This window comes from Mesoplodon densirostris, chromosome 12 (assembly GCF_025265405.1).
Source record: "Mesoplodon densirostris isolate mMesDen1 chromosome 12, mMesDen1 primary haplotype, whole genome shotgun sequence".
NCBI classification, from domain to species: Eukaryota; Metazoa; Chordata; class Mammalia; order Artiodactyla; family Ziphiidae; genus Mesoplodon; species Mesoplodon densirostris.
In genome coordinates, this window is record NC_082672.1 from 52,201,403 (window position 1) to 52,218,443 (window position 17,041).

The following is a 17,041-nucleotide window of genomic DNA, read 5'->3' on the forward strand; positions in this document are numbered from 1 at the left end:
TTTTTGTTTTCAAATCTGTATCATCTTCCAGCCTCACCCTCTGAGCCTTGAAGATGGGGCAGGGAGAATACCTACATTGGTCCTTGTGGCTTGTTGGTGTTTTGTCGTTTTTGTTTTTGTTTTTTTCTTTTAAACCAGGGGCAGAATCCCTAAGTTCCTCTGGGGAGAAGCAGAGATGGTGGCGGCAGGAAGGCTGGGCCCGCTTGGTGGGTCCAAGACGTGCTGGCTTCTCTGGGCTAGAGGCCACCAAGGGAGGGCTGCTTCCTCTGAGATGCTTAATGACAGGAAGCAGCTTTATTTGCTTGAGTTTTAGCCAGAGGGGGTGGTGAGCTGACCAGCTGGTGTCACTGGATGGCGAGACATGGTTTGCTCTGTGCCCTCTCTCCATGCAAGGTACCCTGTGAGTGAGCGTTCCTAGAAAAAGAGGAAAAGGGGTTTGTTAGAATCCACTAGACCAAACTACCCCCCACCCCCCAGGCTGGGGAGAACCCCGGGCATGAGTCAGAGCAGCACACTCTCCAGCTGTCAGGTCAGACTTACAACAAGGCCCCAGAACTGGGGCGGCGCAGCCTGATTTCCACACGACTTTCATTCACGGTTCTGCGCAGGATCAGCCCTGCCAGCTTTGTGTGAGGAAATGAAACTCGAGTCGCTTTTTGGAATACCATAATGAGCACGGAGCACCACGCCCTCACCCAAAGACTGCAGCAGCATCCTTTGCAACCCAGCAACGTTCACCCTCCACGTTACTGCACGCTTAACGGGCAGGAGGTCTTTGGAGTTGCCCAAGGGCATCCCAAAGCCAGGCAAGGTCATCGGGGGACCCTGGTGTTGCAGACCTCAAGCCTGTACCCCGTGTAACAGACCTAGTGTCTGCTGCAAAGGAGGAAGGCCATGAGATGGACTTTTTAGCATGTGAAAAATTCCTGGGACACAGAGACCACTCTTCAGAGGTTTCCTACAGGGGCGACTGAGCTGGAAGAAGTGCCCCTCTCTGTGGGTCTTGCCTGACAAAGGTGAGCCACTCACATCGCTTCATATCCAGACCAAGCATAGGACGGGGATCCCAGGGCAGAAGGTCTGAGTAGGACTGTTCCCCAGGAAAGTCGGTTTCTGCAGAATGTCCACCCCAACTTTCTCCACAGACGTTGGCCTCTGCCTCTCTTATCCTTACTGGCTTATTTCATTTGCTACAAGTCTCTTGGCTTGAAACCTCCTAAGGACACTCCATCACCCCCAGGAAGCAGCCATTCAGAAGTCATCCAACTAAACTGTGAAGTCCCTGAGGTCTGGGGCTGTGTCTGTTTTGCTCACATCCGTACATCCGGGGGCAAATGTATTCAGCTCAACACACATTTGTCAAATGAATGAGAATCAAACAGCTCTTGTCCCCCATGTCCCAAAACGGTATTTTTTTTTCCTGCCAATAAATGGGGATGTCAGATATGTGAATGGGAAAATTTGGCTAACGTGAGGTGGTGGGAGAGGACTTGTAAACATCTTTACAACTGTTGAGATTATTCCTAGGCCAGTGAACAAATCATTTCAGGTGATAGAATGTAGAAGTTGAAGGGACCCCAGAGATAATATACACAGTTTCCGCATTTTATAGACGAAGAAATGGAGGCCACAAAGAGAACTGGAGTGTTCAGAGTGTCTGTAGCGTGAATTTAGCACAAGTGTGAGGAGGTCAAAATGCCCATTGGGAGGACTAAGTCCAAGCTTGTGCTCTGAACCCTGCTATCCAAATACTGGTGTTAATGGTAACCATAATAATGATCAGCCAAAAACAAGGTTTGAAAATCTGAATGTGCATGACAGGAAATGCCTGAGTTCCCCAAATCACATTAAATCACCAGATCTGTGTGCATTTAATATGTATATTAAATAACCAAAGTGAAAATGCAAAATACCACAAATATGCAATGGGAGTGGAATTACAAGGTCATGGAAACCTTTTCATTTGGCATGGTCAGATTTGGAAATGTGGATATTTATCTCTGAATAAAGAGCTCACTTTAATTTCTTTCTTTTCTTCCTCTTCTTTCTTTCTTTCTCTCCTTCCTTCCTCTTTCTCTTTCTTTATTCCTCCCTCCCTTCCTTTCTTTCCTTCTTTCTTTCTAAGACATAATGGTGAGAAGAGGTACAGAAACAAAAACACCAAGAGCCACCAACAAATGAGAAGTCACAAAGGATTGGGAAGAGGCCTTGGAAATGGACCCAAATGGATCCTAAGACATACTGTAGCTTCTTCTGGGCAGGATTTACTTTTGTTTAGGAAGCACAGCCTGGAACTTGCTTTGGAGGGAGGGAAACCATCCCTACCTCTGGGCTTGGGACTAAGAGTGACCAAATCTTGTAGTCAGAGAGGAGCTCTGAATCCTTCTTTAAAAAAGGAAAAGGAAAAAAAAAGGTGTTTAATGGTTTCTTCCAGTGACTGAGAAACACCACCATTTTGAATTACTCACTCAAGAATGCTGCAACTGCTTTTTCAAGGGTGTAAACTGTTTCTTTAATGTAATCATGAACCCCCCAAAGAGGACTATTTCTCAAGTAAGTTTCCTTACATTGAAATCGCCTTTGGACAAAGGCCAAACATGGACAGCATCAGCCTACTTAGAGAAAATCTCAAGGCTTTCATAAGGGACTAGGAAAATGGGATTACAATGAGAGCCATTCTGGAACCTTAACTACAGCGTTTGCCATCCCAAACACTCTAATAATCATTATTATTCTCTGGTATCTATTATTGTCTGGTAAATAATATGTGTTTTCCCCCAAAGTTCTACAGGGTGCAGCTGCACCGCACTCTATTGTTTGCAGCCCCAGTCCTGCTGCTTGGAAAGCCTCCTCACGCCAAGCTTATTTCAAGAGAACGGCAAAGGGAGGATTTGTGCTGTTTCCTTCCCTCTCACCATACACTTGCCTTGCCTGGGACACCCACCCGGGCCAGATGGTGGCAGTGCAAGTCCCTCTCGGCGGATAACATTTGAGGAGGGGGTAAACTGAAGGCCCCCTCCTCTGTCCTCCTGGCTCTGGCTGGTTCAGGGCAGCCCCCATGTTGGCGACACAGGAATCAATGAAAATGAAGAACCAAGCTTGGGCATCACTTTCCTGAGAGTTATTCGTTTGCAAGGTGTGAAACCCAAAAGTGGGGAGGAAGTGACCTTGGAGTTTTAGAAAGTGATCATGGCAGGAAGTTCCAGAGCCCAAGCCCGCTCTGACTCAGCCCCTGCTAAGCAGAGGTGTCTTATAGAGCAGTCGGTCCTCTCTGTCTAAATTTCTTGATCTGAGTAAAGGGGAAATTTCTACAATATGTGAGACAGAGACGCAGGTTACAGCATGAACCCTACGTAGCCGTGTGACCTGGGACCTATTCCTTAACCTCCCCAAGCCTGGATTCTTCCTCTGTGAAATGAAGGCATGGGTGAGATTTTCTATTACATCTTCCATCTCTCATATTCTGGGATTGTAGGATCTTTGGACCAAAGCCATCATCAAGTATGGTGGTACACAGTTATCCATGTATAAGAAAGACTATTCATTTCTCTACCTTGAAGTCCCAAGTTTCAGAAAGAGTCTCCTTCTTTCTATTAATCACATACGCACACTCTCACCCCTGGCAGAGATTTTTCGAGTGTCCCTTAATGCAGGGGGTTCTGGGGAAGTAGTTCTACTTGTACCTCACAATTGGGGTTTGTCTGAAGGCAGGACAACCCAGGGCCCTGCCATGCAGAACATCACACACACACACACACACACACACACACACACACACACCATCCCGTGGACCACGTTGCACCATGTATGAAGACCAGCTCCACAGTGCGTGGCCTCCAGCAGGCATGTACGGTCAGCGTCTGCAGAACTCCAGGCCCAGCTGAGCCTTTTGGCCAGAATAATAAAGTCTCTCCCTCATGGACTCAGCTGCGCACCAAGTGCCCTGAACAAGCCTCTGGCCACCGGCAATTTCCCTTTCCATCAGGAAAGCATTGCTAAGAATGTGACTGAGTTACTTCTCCTTTATCGCATAAGCATTGTCAGAGTGACATAGAGAACAAAAATAGGCCTGAGTACGAATAACTTCTTTCAGTGTTGATACTGTCAACATACCATCATCCTCACCTTTTCTTCTTTGACCTTTACAGCCTAAGATGTAGGCAGGTTGCATTTAAAAGGAAATTGTATAATTTCCAGGCAACCACTCCCCAAAGTAAATGTGTATCCAAAGAAAATGTCTGTCTTATTCTACATCCCATCACAGTCCCTCCATGGCACAAGATTCCACCTCCACCAGGCAGCCTGCCTCCATTAATCTAATCTGTTTTCCGAACTTTTATTCTTCTTTGCTTCCTCAAATACCTCTGTCATTAGCGTAATCAAAATCCAGTAGGTCTGTCCTGTCTTACCTGTCTAGAAGGCAAGCTCTCCAGGTCCATCATATTTATTCCCCAGAGTCCAAAATCCTGTGGCATCAACCCTATAATGTACAAGAGATGCCCGCTGCCAGGCCGGCTTGCCTTTGTCCAGTTACCCCAGCCCTGCCCGTGATGCCACTCGGGCACATCAGCCCATCACTTATCACGGTTAAATACAGCTATTACGTGCTGGCTTCGGCCACGCTGTTTATCTGGGACAATAATGAGTCCCTGAGGACTGGATTGCTCTCAGGTAGCCACAGCTATTCTGGGACGCTCACAAGGGTAGAACCCCGTGGTCAATGAACAGAGCCGCCTGCACCAGCTGATAAGGCTGGGTGTGATGCCAGACAGTGGTCTCCGCATCAAGCCCATCCCGGAAAGGGCTACGGCTTGGTGAGATTTTGCCAAAAAATGGTTCCCTTTCTCCTCCATCGACCATCGCTTCATGAAGAGTTCTGAAATGGCTTTTACCAAGTTGGAAACCGTTTTCATTTACGAAGTGGATGGTGTCTCTTTTCTTATAGCTTGCTAATTGATGAAAGTAACTTAAAAACATCGCTTCTCTAGCATGATTGCTATGGGAAATAACCCATGGTGAGGAGAGGGGAGTAGGGCCAAGGGTGAGCTCCAGCACCACTGAGCTGCCCACGGCCTGGCTCTGATAAGCTAAGGCTCAAATTATTTAAAAGAAAGAAAATGAAGCCAAACATGAGGCCTTGCTTTTCTTTTTTATAATTTTCTCCTTTAGCAATATCTCTTATTTTACTCTTTAATCAATAAAAATCCCAACCATAGAAGACCCCCTACTGAGATAACTCCATCTTTAATTTTTTGTTCTACACATTTAAATTTTGCTTAGCTGGTTCTAGGAGTTAAATGGGCAGAGGGACCTGTTTATTCATATGAGTGGCCAGTGCTATCTTGCTGACCTCTACAAGATCCTGGGGGACGAAGAACCCCGAGCCACAGAACCCCCTCTTGTGCACTTGCAAAAGCCTTTATCTTCACCCTGGACAATGGATCTCTCTAGCCACCTCAAATCTTTTTTTAAAACCTGGGAGTTTAAGCTAAACAAATTACCCTGTCTCTGGTCCTTTTCTAAAAGCAGGCAGGGATTCATGACGAACTGCACACATTTTTACAAATGCACTGGAGCAAGTGGCTACATGCATTCGTGAAAGAGAAAAATAAAATGAAGAATTACATGATACAGCTAATGTTTTACAAGAAATTTTGAGTAAGAGCCTCAAGCCTTATGCTGCCTGGATTTCAGGACCAAGCATTTCCTATTATGGTTTGGGAAAGCTGCAGTGTTTTCAAAGAAAGTTACATTTACTGAGCACTTAATGTCAAATACTGCCCTAGGCACTTTTATATATTTATTTCACTTAAAAACAAATATATTTTATATACTTATTTCATTGACACAACAATGCTATGAAGTATTTATTACTGTCTCCATTTTACAGATGAGGAAACTTTCCCAAGAAGGTTAAGGAACTTACTTGCTCAAGGTCACCAGCTAGAAAGGGGCCAACCTGGATTGAAGTCCAGCTCCTACAACCTCAAAGTCCATGCTCGCCTCAGAGTGCTATCCCCTAGCCCAGGTTTCACCTCTCCCCTTCCTCACCCTGACAAGCAGGGGTCACAATGTCAAAGTTGGCAGGGGCCTTAGAGACAAAACTCCGAGGAGCTATTTGCTAAGAAATAATAATTGCATTTTCATTCAAGTCCTATCCAATACACAAACTAGCTGATGCTGGTTCATGTGCCTTCCAAAAATTCTGCCTTGGACACAAAAGTAGATGTTTATTGTACTAAGATTGAGTCTGTTATTTATTTATATAATCTGAACACAGGCAGTCTAAGTTAAAAAAAAAAAAAAAAGGAAAGAAAAGAAAAGAAAAAAAAGAACCTAGAGAAAAGAGCAGCTTTATATGGCAAGTAGCTATTGTCTATGGATCAACAGACTTTAAGATTTTAGGCTAGGTCTGGAAAAGAGGTCTGACACTTTATTTACTCTTTACAACCAACCTTTTAGCAGAAAGAGAGAGGGAGAAAGAGAGAGAGAGAGAAGGGCTTCATTTCATGGAAACTTTGTGTAAAAAATAAAAGCGAGCATACTGGTTCCCTGCTACCCGCCTCTAACAGCCAAGGAGATGGAGAGTGTGCTTAATAATTGCTTTTCTGCGACCCTTCCACCCTTCCACCCCAGATGTTCAGGTACAACCTATTTCCTCTCTGAAATCAGCTGCCCAGTGTGAGGCAGTGATGCCGTGGGTAGCAAAAGTATGACTCTGGTCCTTGGCACAGGGCATGTAACTCAAGCAGCTCTGGTCGTATCCCATGTCCCACTGAGGGGAAAGGCAGATGAGGACTCAGGTTCTAATCCTGGCTGCGCCACTCTGTGACCTTGAGCGTTTACTCTGTTTGTCCCAGTCCCTACTTATAAAAGTGGAACCAGACATCTGAGGAGAATTTCTGGAATAATTTCCCTAACCTCCGAGGTTGACAGCATCGAACTGTTTCGTTACCTCCCACTACACATTGAGGGAAGACGTTCTGGGCTGCAGGGGCTACCATTGCAATTCTTATAATGAGCACCTAGTACATATATGCCAGGTGGGCATTTTACTTCTGTTATTTACACTGGAGCCTGATAACGCTATGAAGTATGGGCTATTATCTTCATTTTTTTGTATATAAGACATGCTCAGTGGTTTTGCAGGAAGATTCTGGAGCCGGGCTGCCAGTCAGATCCCAGCACTGCCATTTACTGGCTAGTGACTCTTGGGAGGATATTCAACCACTCTGTGCCTCAGTTTCTTCATCTATAAAATGGGTTTAATAGTGGTACCCCAGAGGGTTGTTGTGGGCATGTAACATCTGGAACACTGCTTACATATAGAGAGTGCTCAATAAATATTAGCTGTTACAATTATTAAATGAGAAAATGTAGGCATAAAGAGGTAATAAAACTGGTCCAAACTCACAGCTGGTTTTCAGATCCAAGCAGACCTCACTCCAGCCCTGGACTCCTCTCCCAGGCATTGTAGCCTAATACGACAGGAACTCCACTTCCTGGGCACCTCTACCTATGTTTTCTTATCTGCTCCTCCCAGCAGTGTTATGACCTCGAGACTGAGGCTTGTGGAGGTAAAGTCGCTTCCTCCCTCGCTTACTAATTGGCTCTGCTGGGATTTGAACCCAGGCTGGCCCAACCCCAAAGCAGAAGTCTGTATCCACTAAACCACACCGCTGCCTTCCTTCACTACCAGGAGCCCACTGTCACCACATGTGGAAGCTTCAGAAGGTGTACGACCTGGGAAGTTAAAAAAAGATAAAAGGACATTTCCCAAAGTTGCCACACCCCTTTAAAAGTGCCTGCCAGCCCTGGGAGGATCTGATTCAGCTTCTGTGAAGATCTCTGAAGGTGTCTGAGGTTGAGCAAGCCACGCAAGCCTTGTGGCCGCTCTTCCTTCCAGGGACAGAGCTTTGGGCATCACTAGGGCCACCGTCCAGGCTCCACGTCCATCCTCAGGGAAGTCCTCCGCTAGGAGAGCTGCCGCCTGCCTTGTGCACCCATTGGGCGACCGGCGGCCTGCACCACACCCTGCCCCACTGGCCTAAGGCTCAGAGCAGCTGGGCGGTCAGAAGGGTGGAGCCCCTATTTCCATGGCAATCTGGGGCCCGGCCAGCATCCCCCTTGACTGAACTTTGGAATGTTGTGAGGTTTCCTTCCACCGTGTGCTGTGAAACCTCTTAGGTCTGCTCTGGGCACAAAGAAAAGCGCTCCTCTTGCATTGCCACGATGGCTTTACATACGTACGCTCACACTGCAGCGATAACATCCCGCAATGTTTAGAATCCACCGCTGGTAATGAGCCTGTCATCAGAATTCAATGATCAGCTCAGCGATGCTAGTCCTTCTCTTGCTTCCTTTTCAGGGCACAAACAGCTGCTAAAGTGATTTTCCTCAAACACAGATTTCCTCCTGTCACTCCTCTCCTCGAGGTCGTGGTGACGTTGCCTAATGTACAGATTACAAGTGCTACAACCTCCGGCTCCACTGCCCACCTGCTCTCCTCCAGCCCCGCCCCCGCCCCGTCTGCAGCCAAGCCCTTCACTCCAGCCGAGCAAAGGGCAAGGTCATCCCTCGGTGACTTCCTCTTCGCCGCACCTGTGGCTCTTGACATCCTACTGCCGCTCTCATTCCTCCGCTCCCGACTGCAAGTTCAAGGCCCTCCCCAGTTTTAGAACCTAACTCCAAACTCACCTGCTGTGTGCAACCCTATCCTGGTAACTCCATTAACTAGGCCCCTCCTGACACTCTTCTCGTTCATTCACTCAATAAGTACTCATGTGCCCATCCTGCCAGCCCCAAGCTAGGTAATCAGTTACAACAATGCGTGAACTGCCCCCGTTCACACCAAAGCCTGCTGTCTACAGTGTCGTATCTGTTGGCAGGTCCTGCATAAGGCTTGTAATAGAGGCCTGGGTTACTTCTTGCCTCTCTCAGGTTATTAGCTCCTCAAGACAAGTCTAATAAGACTCCTGCCACTGCCTCTCCCACTTTTTTTTTTCTTTTCCCTCCCTCCTCCCTCCCTCCTTCCTTCCTTTCTTTCTTCCTTCCATCTCTTAATAACAGTGTCCCTGCATGGAGTCAGTATTCAATACAGTTAGTTGAAAATGGATGTTTTACCCTCCAGGGAAATAAATGAAGACTATCTTTGAACCATAAATTAGTGAAAGGGGGCTGCCTCCCTCTGTTCGGATACGATTAAGAGTTTATTAACTTTCATGGGTCGTAATATATTAATTAGGTATAAATTAACCATTCTAAATATAAGGGTTTTTTTAAAAGTTACTATCCCTGTGCATCACACACACATACACACACAGATGAGACACAGAACGAGTTGATCGGAGGATCAGACAGCGGGAGGTGCTATCAAAATCAGAACCCTGAACAAGTGATCGCTCAGCTTCATGTGCAAGGTCATAAGGTTTTTCCACAAAAAAATTTTTCATAGTTTTTCAACTAGTATTTGGGATTCAAGTTGCTCAGACCTTGGTGGATATGAAAATAGACCTTCAGTCCCATGTTTACGATGTCACTGTATTAAATGAGAGGAATGGAGGGACCTGGATATATTTTTGGTTTGGCAAATTGTAAAACTATTTTTTTTTCAAACATTTGGGGTTTGGCTAAAACCAAAACTTATTTTGCCAAGCACTTTGGCCTTAATTTTTAAACCCATGTGTATTTTAAAAGAAATTCAATCTATATGTTTCTGACTCATTTACACTTAACTCATGAAAATGCTGTTTGGTAAGAGCTATTAGATGTCCAAGCAAGTTTATGAGCCCTTTTAAGCCTTCTTTTCCTCGGTCTTGCCAGAAAGTTGTATTTTGCCAGCCATAAAGAGTGTGAGCCCCAGAGGCCTGTGGTCAGTTTGAAATTTATAACCTCTGAAGCTTAAATGGATTCTGACTTGGAAGAAGGTTTTTTTCCCTCTCCTCTTTTTCATATTAAGTGCTCAAACAGGCTACTTATGATAAAGATGGGATCCTATGTCTCAGTTTCCAAGATGGCTGAGCGTGAATAGTGAAGAATTCAATCTAACCACCAATAAACTGCCTCTAAGACATTTTGGAGGAACAATATGACACTTTAAGTTCCTCTGGACACAGATTCAACACTCTAATGGAAAGTTTTACTAATTACTCTTAGGATAAGAAAAAGAAGTAGGAATCAACATGATTCAAGTTGAACATTTTACCTTTGGGGACTTGGTAATTCTTTAAAAAATCACAGACAACCAATCCTGTTTATGACTTTTTATACATTTAAAAAATAAGCTGAATCTACTAAAAACGACATTTGAATTAAAACCAGAAAAGCAGGAAGAACGTGCATGCATGCTGCAGTGACTTCACCCTGTATCTACTGTATGCTCAGATGATGCTCAGATACCACTCAATTATAGTATTCTAGTGGGAGAAAGCTTTTGGATAAAGTACTTAAAAATGGCTTATAAATATTTAAAGTATAAACATCTAACAAATCATAATGACAAAGTTTTACATTTAACCACATGTGCTCCAAATATCTTGAAATTACTCTAAATATGGGTTTAAAATATCAAAAGGACTTGTTGATGGGATGCAGAACTTTGCAGAGAAACTTAAACCTGATCATTCTTGCTCTCACAACACCCAATAGGCACAATTTTTCAAGTGTGCATGTGTAGATTTCCTTAGAAAAAGATCATGCTACAGTCTGAATTTCCAAAACAAGAGCTGAAGGATGAAATATAGGGTTTCCCCTTCTCTCACCAAATGCAACTTAGCCACTTTGCTTCTAGATAATTTGTTATTGTAGGGTGGCTCAAATTTAAGACAGTAACATCTTAGAAACAGTTGGAGAACGAAGCCAGCTGCAAGGAGGATATCATTACAAATTGAGACACATGTTATATGGGAATACCATTCATTTTCAATACCAAAAACATGTCTGGGGAAATAAGCCATGCAAATGAGGGAGAGATATACTTTTTAATTGCACTTTTTGGACATTAGGTCAATGTTTCATATCCAACGGGGTCCATAATGTATGTTTCTCCCTTCTGTTCTTCTGTCACATTCTTACTTCCCTTTTTACCCGAAACAAAACACAGCTTGCTATCGAAGAAAGACAACAAAGCAGAGGTTCAAAGGGGGAACTGATGAGACAGCCAGCGTTGCAGCCAACTGTCTGGATGGAATGAGGTCGGGGAGTGCCGGACAGCTTTGATTGTCCTAGTCCTGACCCCACGCCCACGTGGAAAGGCAGTTCTGCTCTCGTGTTCCCTTCTCTCTATTCAGACTTGTGTGTTTGGTAAAATTGCGCAAGCATGTTGTTGCTTATGGCCACAGCTCAGTCCTAGGAGCTCAGAGTTAAGGGAATTCAGGAGCTACTTGAATGGTGTCCAATTTAAGAACGTTTAGTACACGCAGGAGCTTTTTTTTTTTTTTTTTTTGCGGTGTGCGGGCCTCTCACTGCTGTGGCCTCCCGTTGCTGAGCACAGGTTCCAGACGCGCAGGCTCAGTGGCCATGGCTCACAGGCCCAGCCGCTCCGTGGCATGTGGGATCTTCCAGGACCGGAGCACGAACCCGTGTCCCCTGCATCGGCAGGCGGACTTCCAACCACTGCGCCACCAGGGAAGCCCCACTCAGGAGCGTTTTAAAGCACAAAAGATGCTTTAAAGTTTTGTTCTTATTGTTCTTTGCTTTTGCTCCAGTCATTTTCACTAGAATCTTTTAAATGACCCCCTTGAAATAATTTGTGTGTGTGCATTTCCCCTCCTTGCTGATGGCTGCACGTTCTCAATCCTGACCTCACCCTACTTTTTTCTCAAGCAGAATGCTGTGGAAATCCGTAAATCTGGAGAAGAGCTCTCCGTGGTTAGTATTGCAAGCTGGCATCTGAGATGGCATTTACTCCTTTTCCTTGAGAATGGGACCCTGTTAAATGAGGCCAGTGCTAAATTGTTTATCTTTTAAACTAATTTATTTGTTTCTCTGAAATGAATTCCTTTTATGTTTTTGAGGCATTTGTAAAAAAGAAAGTTTACACATGCAGAATGCATTGCCTTAACATGCATCCACGTATATTTAAACCAGCAACTGAAGAATACAAAATAACTCTGGGTGGGATAGGGTGAAGGAAAACAGAATGGCCACCCTCTGTCTCTTTGACACAATCTCTTCAACAAGAGAGTCTGGAAAAGGCAGAGTGTTGGTGGTGGATGGTGTTCTACTACATGAGGTAAGTGTTCCAGGCTGCAGTGTATTTTGGTCCTCAAACACCTCTGCCCCTCTGTGATGCTTGTCTGCAGGAAGGTAGGTGTAAATGATTGAACCAGGATGCCCAGAAAGTCGCTCGAGCCAGCAATGGAGTGATTCATTGGAAACCAGACAGGGAGCTTATTTCTAGTGCCCTTCTGGGCAATGGCTTGTTAGTAGCTGGTTGAATGCTTTCACTTTTCCAAGCACACTCTCTCCAGGTGAAGAAGCATGCTAGGGAGCTAGGGGGCTTGGTAGCGCTCCAAGACAGGGCCATGCCAATGCCCTGGTGTTTACTGATCCGTCCACTTCTCCGACTCAAGCCATTCTCCTCCCTTGGCCTCAACAGCAGGTAGGAGGTTTTCCACTGAAGGACAGCATCTGCCTATACAGCACAAACTTTGGAAGTCCAAGTGCTGGGGAAGGGTCTAGCTTGTTTCTTTCCTTGCTTCCCCTTTCTTCTTTCCCATAGGCACTCACAGGTTATAGTAACTTGAAGAAAAGTCTATCACCCTTTGCATTTTGTCACTAAGGCAATCTTATTGAGGCAAGGGCTACATTATGTAGCTGTAACAGTGATTCTGCAATATTAGGTCCACAGCAAAAATTGTTAAAAATAAATTTCAAGTTTTAAGGGAAACTTACAATTAATTCAGCTTCCTCAGAGTAACAAGAAAAATTTCTGCTCAGGTATTGTTTGGTGATAATATAAAATAATCTTTCAGAGATGTAAGGCATACTTTTTCTGTAGCCAAAATCTGTGGACTGCTCTTCCCAAGAAAACACCTCCGTGCACAAGCACATAAAGCTTTCCACAAAATTCCAGAGGGAATAGCTGAAGGCTATGCATGGACAAGTCTATGGAGACCAGCTCCGGAGAGCTGACACACAGATCGGGAGGTCTGTAGATCAGGGCCAGGACTCGCGCTGCACTGCCTGACCCTGAGGATGCTCACTAAAGCTCACGCACTAAGCACTTCTCTTCCCTCACCCTAGCCCCAGCCCTGCTGAGGATGTAAGGCTATGGCTACATCTGAAAGAACTAAATACCCGGTCACATATGTCATATCCTATCCCATCATAATCTGATTGAAGTAATATCTAAAGCCAGATGCCTGCACATTAAAACCCTCCTTCAACCCCCTTGTCCTAAAGGTTAAAAGAGACCTGGCAACACTGAATGAGATGTCTAAGGCCAACCTTGACACTGTTCATCCAGAAAATTCTGCTCTATGAGTCTGAAATGATCACAGCAAGCACTCTCTCAGGTCCTCACCACTCACACGTGCGCATGACGCAGACCCGGTCCTTCCTCACTGCTGGCTCTTTGAATAACCTATACCTAGAGCTGGGCAGCCATCTGCATCCTGACAGACGGGCAGAACTTGAACGTCAGGGATTACGTCACCAATGAACGTTTCCAATAACCAAGTATTAGAACATTAAAAATCTCAAGTCTGGCAGAGGATCTGAGCACACCCTACTTGTATTGTTTTCCTCCTCTCAGTCACAGTTTTTCCTCTTTTCCTTGCTTTCATAGTCGGCACCCACAATCACATTTCAACTGCATGGACTTGACTTTGCAGGCAGCCAATCCTCTCAAAATTCTCAGCTGGAGAAACCAAACTGGCAAAAAGTTACCTGTCACCTCCACCCTTGTGGCTTTCCTAATGAGGCGAGTCCCCTGCCCCCTTCTTGAAATGGTCCTTTCTGGGATTGTGGCTCCGTGGCCAGACTAATAATTAAACTCTAAACTCCAAAAAGTCAAAACTACAGCCCCCCTTCAGCTCTCCCAGAGAAAACAAAAAGTGGAAGGAACTCTTGCTGCTGAGGCTAGGGGAGCATCTCGGAATGGGGGCAGGGGACAAGACTCTTGGACTTTCTTTCTGGTTTTAGAAACACATGAGAAATTTGGGAGCCACAAAGGTGGGAAGTTCTTGGTCTTGCCGCTCCTCGGGAATGGAAAAAGTGAGGGTGAAAGGGTTACTCATGGTACACATTTTTTTCCATTGATTATTTTACTTAAAGAGAAGATGTCATTTCCCTGGAAAATCAAGGAGGGGGGGATATTTTCTTTTGAATATCTTCAAACATTTGCAAATGGTTACTCTGAACTCCCCAATGTACCATAAACAAGTGTAAACTGTAGAAATTCAGAAAATGTACAAATACAAACAGCTATCCCCCAAGCTCAAAGGCAAAGACAAAGAAAGGAGTATTCCATTTATAAATGGAATTCTTTGTGGAGAGAACAGTTTGGGAAATGTTTATACATTGTTTTCCTTATTATTTGGGTGTTTTTTTTTTCAGCTGACAGAAGCGTCTTAAAAGTTGAAGATAAAAGGAAGTCTCCAACCTTTTAAAGTCGTCGACTAAACTTAATTAGTTCTGCATCTAGGAAAATATCTGCTCATTTAAATCATTTGTAATCATATCAACAAACCAGAATGCATAAAGTCAGGTAACCGGGAAGAGAATAACTTCAAAATGGCAAAAAAAAAAAAACCCCTGTGATTTGCCAAGAACGAGCAAAAATGATGACTTCTTTGAAGGTAACTGTAGCTGCCTGGATTACTGATTTCAAGACACAGTCTGCTTTGAATCTATTTTAAATGATTTTTAAAAATAGTAATACAGTATGAAAATGGTGGGCATAGTGAAAATGAAGAACCCAGACGAAAGTTACTGACAATGAGTCACCAACAAGCACAAGGAGAAATCACTCACCTGCGCCTCATCCACCACAACTCAGCCCAGGTTTGCTTTTGGTTTTTAAGTGCTTTCCCTTTTGGCTTTAACTTGTCACCAAACAGTGTTCACTGTCAGGGCACAAAAGCCTTGCAATTCTTTACTTAACGGATGCATTTCCAGTTTCCGTAACCATATGCATAGGCTGGGTTTCTGAAGGCATAGAAGAAAAACAGCACCACGTGTGCACAGAAAATCAGGAAGGGTCAGAGAATGTGAGTGAATTACGGCAGGCTGAGACTGTGCTGTGAGCTGACACGGAACTACAGAGGGCGAGAGGCAATGCGATTTAGTGAAGCAGAGGCGTTCTTCCCCCACCTTAAATCACTCGCCTTGTCGCCCCACTGTAGCTGGCAAAGCCTGAGAGTCTCTGGCTTTAGAGAAAAGCTGTAATTTCTTGCGGGACCCATCATAAAAAGAACTTTCCAATCTCAGGGGGATATGGGCAATTTCATCATTGCATCTTCTGAAAATGAGTGAAGCCAGGTTAATATTTTTAGTAACAACTCTGGTCCACATACAAGACCCTAGCCTGGTTCTTTATTCAGAAACATATATCATCCAAATAGCCATCATATATTTCATGCTTTTATGTTCTTTTGACCCTATACTACTTATGGACTAGTGACACTCTTCCTGACCTGGTCACTTCTCACTTCAGTAATGGTAGTAAAATCTTTCACCCTCTCATTCTTCCTTTAGTGTCATTTGAATGAGTGACACTAGAATGTGTTTAAAATTACAATTCCTGATGCTTTTCTGGCTTTCTAAAGGCCATCACTTTTTTTTGTCCCACATCTTCCCACTACTCACTGCTTTGTCAACCAGACTAAATTACTCTGGTAGAGAAATCAGGGGCATTTTCAATTGAGGTGACTATGAGAAGGCTGAGACTGTCTTTGGAGAGCAAAACTTGCAGATATAAAATCAAGGATTGGTGAACTGATTTTTAGTATTCTGCTCCTACTGGCAAAGCCATCAGTGGAAAAGGAAGCCTCAGACTATGGTGGCTGAGAAACCCTTCTCACACCACCCAGCAAGGCCCCTTTCACTGGCTCTGAGCTTCCCAAGCAAACTCCTGGCTATAAGTGAGGTAAGTGCCCATGTAAATATGCTGACTTAGAGACTATGGTTTGGACACACCACATCAAGTGTTCTGGTCCACATCTATATTTCCTACCATGGAGTAATGGGTTGGTATTCTAGGTTTTTCATTGTTGTTGCTGAAAAAAAACCTGAGCACGCTAAAAACAAACAAACAAACAAACAAACACCATCTAAACACTTAGAGAAGTTGGTAGGTAGGCTTGGTTTTTGTCTAGGAACTTTCCCCCAAGACGAGGTGGATAAAAGAATTTTATCAAGTAGGGTAATAAAGGGACCAATTAACCTATTCTCCTACAGTGGTTCAAAGAAAATGTAGCCCTGGAGTCAGACAGCCTACATTTGAATCTCAATGCTGCTTATTAACTTGGTAATCTTGGGCAAGTTACTTAATTTCTATGTCTTAGTTTCCTCATCGGTAAAATGAAGACAATAACAATTGCCAAATGGATCCTGACCCAAATAACTACTACTGAAAAACACTTAGAGAAGGACCTGCACATACCAATGTGAGCGACTGTTCCTCCTAGAAGGTCCACTTCTCCTACCCAGGCCTCCTTCCTCCCCGGTGTACATTTCCACCAGACTATAAGTGCCTTGAGGACAGGCACTGCACCATATTCACCTTTGTAACTCCCAACTCCTGGAAAGAGCTGTGCATAAGTTATGTGCAGTAAATATTCATTTCCCTTCCTTTCCTCTCCATAAATAGTTGATAAACTTCAGCAGAACATTAGCCTGTTTGCTGTCCTTGTGGACAGAGCAGAGTGCTCAGGCTCTGGGTCCAGCAGGCCTGAGTTGAATACTGGTTCCTTCACTTACCAGCTCTGATTTGGGCAACATCTCCAAGCCTTATTTTCCTCCTTGGTAAGATGCAGACGATGCTTATTCCACCAGGATTGTTGGGAGGATCAAACAAATGAGGCCACATCTGGCTACA

The 17,041-nt window shown here is 44.4% G+C and overlaps 1 protein-coding gene across 3 annotated transcripts in view; it reads right to left on the reverse strand.

Annotated features, from left to right (window-relative positions):
* Positions 1-337: 337 nt before the first annotated feature.
* Positions 338-17,041, reverse strand: part of SOBP (sine oculis binding protein homolog) — a 152,629-nt gene continuing 135,925 nt past the window's right edge. For 2 of the 3 annotated variants that reach the window (XM_060114965.1, XM_060114963.1), the window contains one exon: positions 338-414. The gene's annotated coding sequence lies outside the window, so the exon portion shown is untranslated. The remainder of the gene's footprint in view (positions 415-17,041) is intronic. The other variant, XR_009533971.1, reaches the window with a different exon arrangement.